Consider the following 17,361-nt stretch of genomic DNA (forward strand, 5'->3'; position numbering starts at 1 on the left):
TTCAAAAGTTTACACCCCCTTGCTCTCATGTATAGTGTTGCCTTCTTGAAAATCAATGAATAGATACAGCTTATGTAATAGTTTATATGAATCCCTCAGCTGTCCCTAAAAAGTGTAAAAAGTTGGATCTCATACAGAAGTCATACAGATTCTGAAGGAGCGAGAGGACATATATTCAGAAAGTGCTGGAAAATCGAATAACGTTACGTTCTTGGAGATTTTTTAAAATTATTTTTAAAATAAGACTTTTCAGTGGGTGTCCACAAAGTTTTGGTGTGAACCACTATTATGACACACAGTATTAATAATCAAGAGTGTGTACACTTTTAAACTTATTTATTTATGTAAAATCCAGTTGTTCTAAATGTGTTTTATGGACTATAATGAAAAGATCTGCTGCGGGAAACTGTGTGGAAAATGTATTTTTTAAATCAATTTTTATGATATCTCATGATTTTTTTCTGATTATTGCTGATTATGCAAGGTGTATTATGTAGTTTGTACATTTATGACCTCAAGTGTATAAACATGTAGTGCAAGAAAATGTCTTAAACAATCCAGAAAATTCACTACCTCTTGTTTTAAAGCTTTTTCTAATTTCAGAGTCAAAATCAATTCAAACTCTTTATCACCTGACCATAAGATGTGCTTTTCGAATATCCTATTCTTCATTAAGTCCCCATTTGCTCTTATAATAACCTTCACTCTTTTGGGAAGATGTTCTACTAGATTTTGGTGTGTGCTTGTGGAGATTTGTGGTCAAATATTCAGACACGAGGGTGTTAGTAAAGTCAGGTAGTGATGTAGGTGAGAAGGTGAGGAGGCCTGAGGTGCAGTCAGTGTTCACATTCATCCCAAAGGTGTTCAATAGACAAGCAGGTGAGATTGTCTACTCCAACCTTATATAAATTATATTTTCCAGGAACTGGTGTTGAGCACAGGGCCATTGTCATGCTGGAACTGGTAAAGTGAAGAGAAAATACAACACAACTGCATCCTAAAGCATTCAAAAAAACTGTGTGCCTCCAAACATGTGGGAACAGTTTGGGAAAGAAACATATATCGCTGTAAAGTCAGGTGTCCCAATACTTTTGTCCATATAGTGTAAACTATAAAATTAAATTATTAAATTACTGTCTTCATTATTTTCATTTAAAAAAATATTACCTCATTAATTTTTTTATTTAATAGTTTTTGGGGGAAAAAACTACTGAAAACAGGATATGGATCACTCTTAATATACAGTACAGTTATTTATTAACTGACAACAATTACTTTATTAAACAATTGATTTATCTTTCATTTGGTCCTCAATGAATGTTTTATTTTTGTTTTCTAAAATGCAGATTTTGATTGTTTGATGTGTTTTAGTGTTTCGGTTTATTTAATTGGTACACTAAGAAATAAAACCAAAAAACTTAAAACAAATCAATTCAATTAAATTATTTTGTTAATGATCTGAATACATTGAACGGACACCATTATTATCTAGGGGGAAGTGCCAGCTACATGCCTAAGGCACTGGCATGTGCATCAGGTCATGAGTTCAAATCCCAGAAGGACCAAGTTGCCTTGAGCAAGACCCATCTGATGATTATCTGAGATAATGAGTTATATAAGTGAGATAGAATGAATTAATTGAGATATTGAGTTATATAAATGAAATATGAACGCGACAATAAGAAATTGAAGTCAACTATATGAATGAGATAATGAGATATAAATGAGATAATAAATGAGAGAAATAAGAGAAATGAGAGAAATGAGATCATGAGTTGTATGAATGAGATATGAATGGGATAATGAGAAATAGAATTGAGACGAGTTATATGAATGAGATATAAATGAGATAGAGATGTAAAAAAATATATAAATGAGAGAGTTATATGAATGAGATATAAATGAGATAATGAGTTATAGAAGTGAGATAATAAATTATAGAAATGAGAAAGAAATTAGGTCACGAGTTATATAAATGAGATATAAATAAGATAAGATACATTATAGAAATGAGATATAAATGAGATAATAAATTCTAGAAATTAGATATAAATGAAATAATTAGTTTTTAAAATGAGATATAAACAATATAATGATTAATGGAAAAGAGACATAAATAAGGTCATGAGTTATATAAATGAGATATAAATGGGATAATGAGAAATAGAAGTTAGACGAGTTATATGAATGAGATATAAATGAGATAATGAGTTATAGAAATGAGATAATAAATGATAGAAATGAGATCATGAGTTATATGAATGAGATATAAATAGTATAAGATACATTTTAGACATGAGATAATGGGTTATAGAAATGAGATATAAATGAGATAATGAGTTATAGAAATGAGATAATGAATGATAAAAATTAGATAGAAATGAGATCATGAGTTATATGAATGAGATACATTTTAGAAATGAGATAATGGGTTATAGAAATGAGATATAAATAAGATAATGAGTTTTTAAAATGAGATATAAACAAGATAATGAATTATGGAAAATAGACATAAATGAGATCATGAGTTATAGAAATGACATGAATGAGAAAATGAGATATAAAAATAATGGGCTGGGCGTTTACATGTGACTTAAATTATCTAATGCGCATAAAATTCTAATACAACAAAGAAAATGTGAATATTAATCCTGAAAGCTAAAAGTAAAATAGTTCAGACAGTTTGATTTGTTCTTTTTACCTCAAAGTGGCCTGGTTCACCTCACCATGTTTACTGTCTGGTATAGTAAGAAAACAAGTACGCTGTAGCTCCAGCTAGCACGTCAAACATCCTAGTAAAAATGCGGTGGTGTTGAAGCTAATAAATCATAATTATAATAAATTTGTATAAAGGTTAATATATTCACGTAAAGGTCAAATTGTTGCTAATTTGCACATGGAGCAGGAAGATGAGCAAAAACGTAACCGTATAGACTGAGGATCATTTACTTTGAGCACTAAAAATATTAAATTTCATTGAATTTTATTTTCAAAGCTATTAAAATTTCTTTGTTTATTTTGTGATGTCATTTTGCCCGATAATTCAATAAGAAAACAAATAACACTGAAGTGACGCTAAAATCCAAGCCAAATAAATATTTGTTTAGTCACAAAATTAAAGATACTCAATCACAAGATGTCATGTATTATAATGTCTAAATATTGTTTTATTTATTTGCTCCTTAGTGAGTCTTGATGTGACCCGTGGACGTTTTTTCTTTTTTCTTTTCTGCCAAACACTAACACATTTAGAAACCCCTTGGCTTGGTTACGGAAGCCTCTGTTTTCTTTGGACGTCATTAGCAATGTGCAATGGATACAGCTAGTAAGTTGTTTAGCTTGTTAGCCATCTTGGCATCTTGTAACGTAATGCAAACAAACGCAGGAGAGACGAGTAAACAGTAAACAATCAGAACAACAACAAAAACATCTGGACACACTGGAATATAAAAAATTTTTTTTACACCAAAAAGAAACGTAGGAATACTTGATGATTTTATACACTTTGGGCTCAGTAGGGAAATTATTTGAGTTTCGGAGCATAGCTAATGTCTCCTCTTCATCTTTTTAAAGACGATCCTCATCATCTGTAGTATCATTTTAAACTAAAACTAACTAGAACTGTGTTTTTTTCCCCCCATCTATAATTGGGATCTTCTTATTTATTTATTTATTTATTTATTTATTTATTTATTTATTTATTTATTTATTTATTCATTAACATAAAATGATATCACATCTGATTTCTATGACTTCCACGCGTGGTTGAACGTCTTGACGCTTTTGCTGATAAAACCAGGATGCGCCTATAAATGAGATATAAATGAGATAATAAATGATAGAAATGAGATCATGAGTTATATGAATGAGATATAAATGAGATAATGAGTTATAGAAATGAGATATAAACAATATAATGATTAATGGAAAAGAGACATAAATAAGGTCATGAGTTATATAAATGAGATATAAATAGTATAAGATACATTTTAGAAATGAGATATAAATGAGATAATGAGTTATAGAAATGAGATATAAATAAGATAATGAGTTTTAAAATGAGATATAAACAATATAATGATTAATGGAAAAGAGACATAAATAAGGTCATGAGTTATATAAATGAGATATAAATGAGATAATGAGTTATAGAAATGAGATCATGAGTTATATGAATGAGATATAAATGAGATAATGAGTTATAGAAATGAGATAATAAATGATAGAAATGAGATCATGAGTTATATGAATGAGATATAAATAGTATAAGATACATTTTAGACATGAGATAATGGGTTATAGAAATGAGATATAAATGAGATAATGAGTTATAGAAATGAGATAATGAATGATAAAAATTAGATAGAAATGAGATCATGAGTTATATGAATGAGATACATTTTAGAAATGAGATAATGGGTTATAGAAATGAGATATAAATAAGATAATGAGTTTTTAAAATGAGATATAAACAAGATAATGAATTATGGAAAATAGACATAAATGAGATCATGAGTTATAGAAATGACATGAATGAGAAAATGAGATATAAAAATAATGGGCTGGGCGTTTACATGTGACTTAAATTATCTAATGCGCATAAAATTCTAATACAACAAAGAAAATGTGAATATTAATCCTGAAAGCTGAAAGTAAAATAGTTCAGACAGTTTGATTTGTTCTTTTTACCTCAAAGTGGCCTGGTTCACCTCACCATGTTTACTGTCTGGTATAGTAAGAAAACAAGTACGCTGTAGCTCCAGCTAGCACGTCAAACATCCTAGTAAAAATGCGGTGGTGTTGAAGCTAATAAATCATAATTATAATAAATTTGTATAAAGGTTAATATATTCACGTAAAGGTCAAATTGTTGCTAATTTGCACATGGAGCAGGAAGATGAGCAAAAACGTAACCGTATAGACTGAGGATCATTTACTTTGAGCACTAAAAATATTAAATTTCATTGAATTTTATTTTCAAAGCTATTAAAATTTCTTTGTTTATTTTGTGATGTCATTTTGCCCGATAATTCAATAAGAAAACAAATAACACTGAAGTGACGCTAAAATCCAAGCCAAATAAATATTTGTTTAGTCACAAAATTAAAGATACTCAATCACAAGATGTCATGTATTATAATGTCTAAATATTGTTTTATTTATTTGCTCCTTAGTGAGTCTTGATGTGACCCGTGGACGTTTTTTCTTTTTTCTTTTCTGCCAAACACTAACACATTTAGAAACCCCTTGGCTTGGTTACGGAAGCCTCTGTTTTCTTTGGACGTCATTAGCAATGTGCAATGGATACAGCTAGTAAGTTGTTTAGCTTGTTAGCCATCTTGGCATCTTGTAACGTAATGCAAACAAACGCAGGAGAGACGAGTAAACAGTAAACAATCAGAACAACAACAAAAACATCTGGACACACTGGAATATAAAAAATTTTTTTTACACCAAAAAGAAACGTAGGAATACTTGATGATTTTATACACTTTGGGCTCAGTAGGGAAATTATTTGAGTTTCGGAGCATAGCTAATGTCTCCTCTTCATCTTTTTAAAGACGATCCTCATCATCTGTAGTATCATTTTAAACTAAAACTAACTAGAACTGTGTTTTTTTCCCCCCATCTATAATTGGGATCTTCTTATTTATTTATTTATTTATTTATTTATTTATTTATTTATTTATTTATTTATTTATTCATTAACATAAAATGATATCACATCTGATTTCTATGACTTCCCACGCGTGGTTGAACGTCTTGACGCTTTTGCTGATAAAAACCAGGATGCGCCTGATGAGACGGATTTAATTTCAAACCGAAGTGGGTGTTTCTTTTTTTTCTCTGGAATGTGTGAAGAATTTATGAATCGGGCCTCTCCGAATGGAGCTGCAAAATCGCCAGGGATAAAGAAGTGAGCCAAAAAAGCCAACGGTAGGAGGGCTGGAAGAAAAAAAAAAAGAGAACGACACGTACAGGGGGAGTTAAGCCACGGGGTCCCGTGCAACCCGAAGCCTGAGCCGTCATTTCAACACTTCAGCCCACAGAAAAAAAATGTTTATCCAGGCAGTGAGAAACAGCACTTCGACGCAAGCCTACTGATAATTCCAGGAAGACCAGGCTTAAGCTGGGTGAGGTGGAAACATCAAATAAGCAGGAAGAAAAAAAAATATTCAACACCGTTAAATACCACAGGAAACAACTCGAGAAAGGCCTGTTTGGCCAGTGGTTTAGAAACAATCCCATTCAAAACATAGCGAGTGATAGAGCTTGAAAAGGGTCTGCTTTTGAATTTCATTTAACTCTGAATAGATTCAGAAGGAAATAATTTCGTGAGAACTTATCGAACACAGACACCTGATTTCCATTGTATAGCAGGTCACATGTAAACCCATGTAAACTATATCTTACATTTATATTACAATTACAGCGATCTACATTTACCGCATTCATATAACTGAGCAGCGATGGGGTTAAGGGCCTTGCTCAGGAGCTCAGGCAGATTTTGGTGTGGCTGGGAACACCTTAACCTCTAAGATACCAACTCCCATATAGTCATGGAGCTGGCTTTGTGTACAGGGGCACTGTAATGCTGGAACAGGTTTGGGTTGAATACTTCAAGTGTACGGAAAATGTAATGCTACCTCATCCAAAGACATATACAGTTGGCAGAGCTCTTTTAAAAAAGAAAGTATTTATGTATACAAAAAAAAAAGAAGATCAAATATATCTTAAAATAAGAAGAAACATATAATAAATTTTGGGAAAGAAGCACATATGCCTGAGAAGGGTGGGTGTCCTAATACTTTTGGCATTATAGTGTATTTTTTTTTATACATTTACTCATTTCTAAAGGGTCATCCAATTGGCAGAAAATTAATTATAAATAAAATAAAATAAAAAATGAAAAGTAGTGAAATGATCAATCAACATCTTCTAACAATAAAAAATGTATCATAAGAAATATTTAAGATATTTGTCCATAAAAACGATATTGTCCATTGCTAGGATCAAATTGATTTCTGTTTGATTCTGAAAAAGCAGCTCCGACCGTCGTTCCAGTTTCTTAACGGACTCATTGCCATAGAAACAGCTCATTAACCAGGATTTGTATGTTGTGATAATCTGAGACGAATAATGACGATAAATAAATGCCATCTTATATATTCGGAATGCTGACGGGAAGGTAATGAAACATTGTGTTAATGTTTATGGAAGGAGTCTCCAGTGTCATTCAAGTCATCCTTTATATGAAGAAACAAAAACCGAGGTCGTTGGAATGAATCCACCATTTACAGGAACATGTCGACTTTCCTAATTGTTATCTAACGAGATCTGCCTTCATGTAAGTAGAACAAAAACCCTTCAGGATGCACTGGAAAATCTGTCCACTGCAAATGATCCAAAACGCAGCTGCACAACTTGTGTTCGATCTGCCCAAGTTCTCCCACACCACCCCACTGCTGCGCTCCCTTCACTGGCTTCCAGTAGCTGCACGTATCAGATTCAAAACACTGATGCTTGCCTTCAGGGCCAAAAATGGACCAGCACCATCTTACCTCAGAGACCTCATCACATCTCGCACTGCACCACGCTGTCTGAGATCCTCCAGCACTGCTCGACTGGTACCACCTTCTCTCAGAATGAAAGGTAATTATACTTTAAGGCTTTTCTCTGTTCTGGCACCGAGGTGGTGGAATTAACTTCACCTAGTTGTCTGAACAGCGGAGTCCCTGGTTCCGCGACGGGTGAAGACCTACCTCTTCCTGAGTCTGATTTATCTTAAATTTGTAATCTGGCGTACCAGTGTAGATTTATTTATCGCTAGAAACTCAAAGCACTTTTGTACGTTGCTCTGGACAGGGGCGTCTGCTAAACACCGCAAATTTAAATGTAAAATGGTCAACTTCAGTGTGGTAGGAATAATTCAATATCATCGATTATTTTCCCATAACATCAAGCCCTGAAGTGTTTTATTCCCCCTCATACAGTCTTCCGTCTCCTCAAATTGTTCCTCTTAAGAAATCATTAAAATGGCTTTTCATTCAGAAAGAAATTTCAGCTAGAACTTCTGAGGGAACCTTAAACTTCCCAAAGAACCCTTAAGGAACCTTTGTTTTTTTGTTATTTTTTTAAAGAGTGTAGAGAATTATTTTCAGGCTTGTCCTGATGAAGCATTCACCAGACGCAATAATCAACTGATCAACTTGACATTTTGGAAATTGCACCCTTTCGTTCCAAAGCTCGTCGACGCAGACCTGATTGGAGCCTGGAATCCGGAGTAAGCTCAATTTCAAACTGGATGTGTGAGGAATTTCGAATCAGGCCCTGAATTAAAAAGAAAACCAAAACAAACATATCCCTACAAACTTTTTGGCCAGTGTGTTGCCTCTGATCTCAGCAAAAAAAGACAAAAAAAAAACGTTTCAAAAGTAAAGCTCTTAAAGTTCAGCTGTCAAGTGTGGATGTTCTCCATTGAGCAGATCTGGAAGAAAACGAATCTGCTGGTGAAAAAAAGGGTGTAGTAGTCGACTCCTTCTTTGTTTCTGGTCGGCTTCAAAGCCACGGTCTTGATTGCCTCACCCGGTTAAGTACATACGGTGCAGACGTGCCATATTTCTCCGTCCGAGGCCTTGTACGCTGCACTACCGTGCTTACACAAATACAAAAACACGCACGTTTCAAAACTGTTATTGTCAGAAGATTAATTTCCAAACCCCATTCCTTTCTTTTTTCCCACTCGCCGGAATTCCCTGCCAGGTTCACTCAAGCTCCTTCATACACGTGGCTTTAATAAAAAAAAAAAATACAAAAAATATGGAAAGGAAGGTTATAAAAAATGCAGTCATCTCAGAAGGAAACATGAATTCGGGTCAGGTGGAAAGAAGAAGGGATTAACGTAGAGCCCTCATGTATTCCGAGGCATAATTTTACATAATAAAGAATAGCAGAGTAAATGAAACCAGATGGAACATATGTAATCCACAGGCACTGTCTCATATTTGGAGGGAAAAAAAGCTGTTTATTCACCAGGCAGCAGCGAGACAGAGGTGTGAAGGTTTGATTCAGGCTGAATGGTGAGAGGATGAGTTATACGCCGGGCTTCATTCGTTCACTGCAGGTTTTTCTTTCTTTTCTGAACTCTCTTCACATGCAGTGTCATAACACCAAGGCGCTCACTTGATCTGGGATTAGAAATGAGCAGTGCTTCCTCACAGGCTGTTCAGACAAAAGAAAGGTCTCGTTCAACCTGTTTTTACGAGACGTGGCACCGATTTGAATGAAAAGTAATTGCTGAGGTTTGGAAAGCAAACAAAAACAAGGATTATTAGTTATTTAGAGTGTGACTACACCATCATAACGTGGAATTCTCCTGCGTGTTTATGTTATGCTGGCATCTTGTTTGGGAATGTTTCCTTAAGATTTGAAGATAAGATATAGCTTTATTTTATTTTATTTATTTATTTATTTTATAAATCATTTGATGATCAGAAATGCAATTTTCAATTCAATTCAATTCAATTCATTTTTATTTGTATAGCGCGTTTAACAATGAACATTGTCTCAAAGCAGCTTTACACAGATAATGTGGTGATTAAAAGTAAATATGTTCTTTATAATTTTGTATATTTTTTATAATTTTTTATAATTTTCAAAAATTAATGGTTATAATTTATTTTAGTTAATTTATTTTATTTTATTTTAATGTGTTGTGTTTATTTTTGCTTGATTAAATTATATTAAATAACCATTTACTTACTGATTTATATATATATATATATATAATATATATATATATATATATATATTGTTGTTTTTTTATTACATTTTATATATTTTATTACATTTATTACATTTTTTTTTTTTTTTAGTAATTTAGTAATTTATGTTTTTTTTATATATATATATTTTACATTTTTGAAAAATATCATGCAGTTCTTTTGTCTACCTCCATACAAAACTACCTCCAAATCAAAACACACACAAACTCACACACACACACACACACACGTGCAAACATTACTATTCAACAATTCAGCTTTGGTAAGATTCTACTTTTATGTTTTTGAACAGATTTCTGTTTAAACAAAGATTTTTTTTTGTTTTGATCCAATGCTATAAATGTAGCGCAGATTCTAAACACTCACATGTGCTTCAGTGGCAAAAAAAGGCCTAAATGTTAAGGTTGCACACCAGCAAAACACAAAAATAAACTACTTTCCTCAAAAAAAAAAAAAATCCCTCCAGCGTGCGAGTGTGACAATGTGGAAAAACTTTCATTAAAACTTGACACTTTAACTGACAAAAGTGTGACTGTGACTCTAAAGAGGAGTTTCAGAGACAAAGAATTTTCCAGGGGAAAAAAAAAATTATATAAGCCTTACTCTCTCCAGCCCTTACCAACCGTGGCTTTGTTCTTTCTCTTCCCATAACATGTGTTTTCCTCTCAACGATGTTGTTTTTCTGCATGGGGAAATAATCTCGCTCTGAAGTTCAGACGAGCTGCACACAGCCAGCGAGAACGCTGCGGTAAAAAATGTCTTCCGTCATTATTCGCCGATTATATTTATTAAACACAGAGGAGGCATATATTCAAAGGGAAGATTTTTTTTTTGTTGGAAATGCAGAAAAGGGGAGGAGGGGGCAAAAAGAAAAGAAGAAAAAAAAATAAAAAGGCCAGCTGAGGCCATCTTAGAAATGACATCCTGTCAAAAGTTCGTAATGAAACACATTTTCATGGCTTTCTGCGACATGAGAAGCGAAGAGCTGAGCGAGTGTGATCATTTTCCCGAAGAAATCTCTCGTAACTCATGCTGGTAATGGTGCCGTGTCTGAACTCGGTTGTCTTCCCGTCAAGAGAGGCCTCGTGCGAGCCTCGGGAAGGGTGCGAGGAAAGGTGATGAAAGCCTGAATGAGTTCGGCGTTGACCCTCAAGCCAGGCCTAGATCTTCCGATTTTTGAAGGATTGTGAAATGCCCATTAATCTTTCATGCATAATTGAAAATGAAAATACACCTCGGTGTGCCCCGACGGCCACAGACAAGTTCGGAAAGGAAATGAAAGAGACACAACCCCATGGATTGCATCATATGTAAAAATAAATAAATAAATAATGCAGGGTCATGGATAGAATTTCGTACGGTTTGCCAAGACGATGAGGAATTTGTATACATGCTACGAGTCGGCACAGTTTATGTTCGGTCGCGGAGCGTCACGGTTAAGCGAAGTTTTTTATCGGACCTAGAATCAGTTTGTTCGCCAAACGTAGAAATACATAGGAATTGACTCAGCATAGAAATGTACAGTAACACACAAACCTAAAAAAGTGTTGACATCCAAATGAAAAATGTGAGGAAAATTTTTCTTTTTTAAACAGATTCAATAAAGCAGATACATTGATGATATATTTATATATATAGTGGATACTCGTGACCTTGACACTCGCGAATTCGATAGTTGGCGAAAGTTTGCTAGTGGCTCGAAAGTTTACAGTAACATTTTAAAGCAGGGTTTGTACTAATAAATTACATAAAAATGTTTTAAAAACTATTTTATTATTCATTTAAAGTAGAAATTAAAACATTTATGACATGTAATTCACAATTTTTGTTGAGTTTACAGTACATGTACAATTCCCCTTGAAAAAGGAATCATCAAAAGGAGAGGTTTGTACAGTATGCTAGCATAAGTCATTAGTAAGTAGGTAGTTCAGTAAAACAATGGATTTCTAATTGAAAGGTCATACGTTCAAATCCCAGCACCAACAAGCTGCCACTACTTAATCCTTAACTGCTCAGATGTATATGAAGGAGATAATTGTAATTCCCTCTGGAGTGTGTCTGTCAATCGCGGTAAATATAAATGTAATGCTAAGTAGAATGAAGCTGAATTAAAAAGAAAATCTCCATTATCATCAATAATTAGCATTTGCTAGAATTTGGGTAGCTGCGTAGCTTGGTTATTAGCAAAAAAGGCTAGTTAAATATCGCTACTTAATAGTTGCAAATCAATTTTTTTCAGATAATATTTAATTTCTTCTGCAGAGGTAAAGTAATTTTCTTTTATATTAGTCCAGTATAATGAAACATTTTACTGAGGTAGTCGCTCATTTTTTATCAACTTCAATTCTACAGTCCAGTGGATTATCACCATTCCTGAGGCTAAAATGACAAAATATTGAACTTTTAATGGTCCTAATGATAAATCATTGACCTGGAAATGAGGAAGAATTAATCATCTCTCATAGTTCTATCATTCCTGCTTCCATTAATAAACTTATTCTATCAGGTGTAGCAGATAATCAATGGCTAATGAATAATCCCAAACGTTTTTTTTTTTTTTTTTGGGTGGGGGTTGGGTGTTGGGTGTTGTACGTGATAACATATGTTAGTGTTTTGTGTGTTGTATTTGACATCAAAAATTTTAATCATTCTCATGATTTTAAGTTAAAGAAAATATTCAATTATCCAAACACTTTACAAACACTGCAGCAAAATCAAGAATCAAGAGAGTCGCTGAAGTGCATTTTTTTGCTCACTTTCTGACAATTGATTTGTTGTCTGATTATTAAAAGCTTTAAAAAATTCCAATATTTTTGGCCAGGATTAAATAATCAGACACACATAGCTATGACAACATGTCATGTCCAAGGTCATATATACATGTCATATTTAAATATAGTAGAGTAATTGGATACACATCTCTGACACTGGAAAGGAAAAATGACGTAAATTGAAGGACAAGTAAAACAAATAGTTCAATTGTTCAAGCTTTTGCAATTATATGGTAAAAAGACAGAAAAGTCAATTCTTCCCATTTGCGATATAACTCAAGAACAATCCACGTTCAGGTATGTTGTGTTTCTGGTTCTGATGGAGCAAATTTTTATTCAGCGACACCAATGCAAACAACCCTAAAGCTGGTGTTAAAGACACATCTGCCAAACCCCAAACCCACATCTGGGCCTGATGTCAAGCACTTTTTTCTGTCCTCTTAAGCACATGTCGAGTCAGATCCACATTTCAGGCGCTGCGAAAGCAACACTAACGCATCAATGAAATCCACTGGCGCTAAGCTATCTGGATGTGTTCACACAGACGCACCGCTTCAGATGCCTTATCTTTCGCATTTGAAGAGCAAGCAGGGGCTTGGTGCACTATCGGGGTGAGATCGCACGTCGGAATTCTTCTCTTTCACAAACCTGGACAAAAGGCCGAGCTCAAACAAACCCCAGCGCAGCAACTGTATTCAAAAGCGAGCTGGCTTCCGAGGCCACGCTGCTGAGCGACTGGTGGCCTTTAAAATGCGTGCAGCGCAAGGAATTACAGCCTGTTCGAATGATGTTGGTAACTCGAACATCAAAGTGCCCTCATTACTGCAATGCTAACAATTCGGAGTAGAGGGGATGATGGATAAGAGCTCGAAAAAGGTTTTGTGTGTGTTTATTTTGTGTCCATTGTGCAGTGTGTGAGTAAAATAGTCTATACTGTTCTGTACCATACTGTACTGTACTGTCTCTCAAAGACATCAAGGCTGAAAAACGCCAGTGTAAGAGGGCGGAGGTACCAAAAAAATTGGGTCTGTTGTGCGTCTGGCGATCTTTTCCTTTTTTTTTCTGTTTCTGTGCAGAGACACGGCCAAATGGAAACAGATGCTATTCGTTGGCGTTCCCAATGGAGCAGAGGCAAAAGAAAAAAGGAAGAAAAGACTCAGGGAAATAAAGAGAGAATGAGAGAGATGCGGAAAATAGATTTACAGTGCCTGATAATTCAGTTCCGCAGCGGCTAACCTCCCAGCTCGCAGCATTCGGCTCCAGCGACCGTTCGCAAGCCCACTAGAAACTTGTTTCAAGTCGCAAACTTTCGACACACATCGAGGAAAATTTTCTTTTGACTTTCGTATCGCTCTTACGGACCCCCTAAAAGAAGCTCGGAAACGTGGCACTGGTATCAATTCAGCTCAGTGAATGCGAGGCCAATGGATAGCTGGATTTTGCGTGCCACCAAAATGAATCTGTTGTCACTCAAGACAAATTTATGGGGCTGCCTGCATCTAATTTTAGCAGCGGCCCAGCCGAGGGCCTGCCGTACAGCTCACAAACGGCACACATAGTAAGGATAAATCATGGCACTGAAGAAAGGGGCTCGCATTCTGTCCCATCATATTCAGCGCTGGCACATTTCAAAAGTGACATGTCCATTAAAAAAAGAAATTCGCGCCGACGCTGAACTGAAACAATCAGCGTTACATAAATCATCTTCCACATACACACCCTTGCTGACGCGAAGTCTTTCCATTTACAGTCAGCTCAAATTGAAGACATGGTCTTCAAAAGAGGGGAGTTATGTTCCACTTTGTTACGGGTCTGGATAAAGACCTTGTGCACCATATATATATATATATATATATATATATATATATATATATATATTTGCGTGATATAGTGTGCATGTGTGTGTGTGTGTGTGTGTGTGTGTGTGTGTGTGTGTGTGTGTGTGCGACACGAACAAAATATCCTGCCATTTTATACAAGATTTTCAAAGCAACATAATTGAATTTCCGCAGCCTTTGATGCATTAGTTTTCTCTTAAAAACAGTGTCGCTATACTCCCATGGTGCATTAGGCATATGGTCTATTAACCACAATGAATTTCTTGGGTCATTGAGAACACATTTTATGCACTATTTGTGCACCAGTCAGGTGTGTGCCGTGACCCTGTGTATTATGCGTAATAATATAATACAACCCTACAGTGGGAACGGTCCATTAATGCTGTTCTTTCCATGGTCAGACATCATACGATGGTAATTTTCCATCTTTGTAGCATAAATTAACAGACGCTTCACGGCCGAGAACTTGAGACGGATAAAATTGCTTTAAAATAATAATCGTCCAAAGTTAAATTAAGAATACTCTTGTAACATGGCAAAGATTTTGTGGAAACAAAATATTTTTTTGAACATTCAACGGATACATAACGGATTAAAGAGTTATGGTTAATCTATAACGTTCACTAACATTTCTTCTACATTTCTGCAACATTTTGTTTTTCAAGAAGTTACACTAAATGGACAAAAAAGTTGTAGACACCTGAACCTAAGCTTGTGTATATATATATATATATATATATATATATATATATATATATATATATATATATATATATATATATATTGCTGTTATAAAAAACTCCACTCTTCTGAGAAGATGTTCCACTAGATTCAGGGAAATGTCCAGACTTTGAAATGTCTAATACATTTGTTCATAAATTGTATATGAAATATTAAAAATCTAACTTTAGAATATCTTGAATGACTTTCTGAATGCTCCGAGAACATCGAAAACATTGTTAGCTAGCTTGTTTTGCTTTCCCATATTAATCTAGATCAGCTAATCAGACAGACATGCTAATCCATACAGATGCAGATAATTTATTCTGAATAATTTTCCACTCAAACTTATTACTCAAGGAATGTAAATGATTGTGTTTATGTGGCAAACATCATTTTGTACATTGCTAACATTTATTTAAAGTAGATTCCGCAATCATTGGATTAGCAGAGAACGATTGCTAGGTTTTACCTCAGGATTTAGCATCTGTTCCAATCGACTATTCCAGGGTTTTTCCTAGGCCTGGTATCTGGAGCAGTTTAGTGTTTAACTTGTAACTTGTAACACACCTGATTCAGCTTTAAGATGCCTAATAAAATGCCTCATTGACTTGAGCGAACGGGGAGCGGGAATCAAAACCAGTGGCTGTACAAACAGATAACATTAGCTTATAAGTTCAATGAACTAAAATAGAATTAAAGGAATAAAAGTGGTAGGGTTGTGCTGTTGTGGGAAGATAATCATTGATTGAGTGTGAAATCTACAGCACATTTGATTATCCTGAGGTAAAATTTTGTTACTGAAGTGTTATAAACGATATATGATCATTTTGTATCAATTTCTAGCTACATATATTATTGTAGAAACATTTTTGAGAGCATGTAGATAAACAGCTCACTTAAAGATAAGACCAAATATCAGGATTATGCTACAGGACTACGTCTTCCATCAGCCCCTGAATGTTACATGATCGAGTCACATGTCACTAAGTTCTCACACTGGATCTGTTCCTTTTACCCTAAATTAGCACATGTATATGTCTTCTTCTTCTTGTCAGATATTGTTCAGAAAATGTCCCCATTTTTTTTCAATGAATGTTGTGTCCACGATATTTCTAAAACTGATTATAGTTACTATAGAAATGAAATTAGCTGAAATTACTTTCAGGATACTGTCTGACCAATCAGAACCAAGAATTCAAGGGCAGTAGATGAATTGTTTTTGTAAGTCCTAAGAGGCCATGCATTATAACATACCTTTCTTTCTTGTTTTATTGTGATCTCGACATAAGTTGTTTAGTGGGAATCATTGCTTAATTTTAAAAGTAAAAAATTCCTATTAAAAGTTCATTGAAAACATTCAATTGATAAATCATGATCATGAGAAAACACATTTGTTTGTTAAGTCCATATCGCAAGAATGTTAAGTACTGATCACTAGAAAATTAAGATTTATATTGATAATTGATATTATAATGCATGTCCTCTTAGGACTTACAAAAACAATTTATAATCTATAGGTGTCTGCCATTGCATTTATATAAGATGCAAAAGTTAGCCCACCCCACAGGTAACCCATGAACCAGTTCTATGTAGCACTACATCACCCTTGTGCTTACATAAAATAGACATATTTTTCCAATGAGCTGCATTCTCAGAAATCCTCAAACTCAGACTATAAGTGTCTGAGAGGCATAACTTCATAAACTTGGAGGATTTGAGGCTCTTTATGAAAGCCCGAAACAGCATTGAGACATTATTGCTCTTTATGTGTATTCATCTCCTTCTTCCTTCTCACTTACCTTCTCTGAGTTACTCCGGCTTTGAGCTCAGACTCTCGGATCGCTTGGCAAAAAATAAAAAATACGACTGAGAAATTTAGGCTGTCAGAAATTATACATGCTGCCAAATTTTGACGCTCACATACCATTACGCTCAACGTGCTAAGTGCCGCTAGGGTTCATTTTTCAGCAACTGTAGTCATAAGTTTTAACAAGACAGCTTTTTTTTTCTTTTTTCTACTCTTTAACGCTGTGTTGATTATAAATAGGGGATGAAAGGAAGTGCGACATGTTCCTGTGTTGCATCATGAGCACACACTGAAAGAAAGTCCTTTCAAGAAACCGAGTAATAGAATTAAAGGAATAAAAGTGGTAGGGTTGTGCTGTTGTGGGAAGATAATCATTGATTGAGTGTGAAATCTACAGCACATTTGATTATCCTGAGGTAAAATTTTGTTACTGAAGT

Source organism: Silurus meridionalis, chromosome 6 (assembly GCF_014805685.1).
Source record: "Silurus meridionalis isolate SWU-2019-XX chromosome 6, ASM1480568v1, whole genome shotgun sequence".
NCBI classification, from domain to species: domain Eukaryota; kingdom Metazoa; phylum Chordata; class Actinopteri; order Siluriformes; family Siluridae; genus Silurus; species Silurus meridionalis.